Below are 727 nucleotides of genomic sequence, written 5' to 3' on the forward strand. Positions count from 1 at the left end.
CAAAATAAACCATTCACAAAATGGAAAGGCAACTTACTGAATGGGAGAAAATACTTGAAAGTCTTATATGTAATAAAGGATTAATATCCAAAATATATGAAAAACACATATAACTCAATAGCAAAAACCAAACAAACAATCCAATTAAAAAATGGGCAGGAGATCTCAACAGACACTTTTCCAAAGAAGACACAGAGATAGTCAAAAGACACAATAAAAGATGCTCAACTTCATTAATCATCAGGGAAATGAAATCAAAACCACAATGAGATATCATATCACACTGTAAGAATAGCTATTATCAAAAAGGCAAGAGAGTGCTCGCTTTGGCAGCACATATACTAAAATTGGAACAATACAGAGAAGATTAGCATGGCCCTGCACAAGGATGACACGCAAATTCATGAAGCGTTCCATACTAAAAAAAAAAAAAAAAAAAAAGGCAAGAGGTAAGTGATGGCAAGGATATGGAGAAAAGTAAATCCTTATACGCTGTGGGTTGAAATGTAAATTGGTGAGCCACTATAGAAAACAGTACGGAGGTTCATCAAAAACTTAAAAATAGAACTACTATATGATCCAGTAATTCCACTATTGGATATCTACACAAAAAAAACAAAAACTAATTCTAAAAGATATATACACCCTTATGTTTATTACAACATTATATACAGTAGGCAAGATATAAAACCAAACCAAGTGTCCACTGATAGGTGAAAGAATAAAG

General features: G+C 32.3%; 1 non-coding gene across 1 annotated transcript; it reads left to right on the plus strand.

Moving 5' to 3' along the window:
- Nucleotides 1-317: 317 nt before the first annotated feature.
- LOC112826284 (U6 spliceosomal RNA) lies at nt 318-423 on the plus strand. Its single transcript, XR_003208894.1, has one exon. It is a non-coding gene; the product is annotated as a U6 spliceosomal RNA (small nuclear RNA).
- The last annotated feature ends 304 nt before the right edge of the window (nt 424-727 follow it).

This window comes from Callorhinus ursinus, unplaced genomic scaffold, assembly GCF_003265705.2.
Source record: "Callorhinus ursinus isolate GAN/ISIS: 27379988/994484 unplaced genomic scaffold, GSC_fseal_2.0 scaffold4, whole genome shotgun sequence".
NCBI lineage: Eukaryota > Metazoa > Chordata > Mammalia > Carnivora > Otariidae > Callorhinus > Callorhinus ursinus.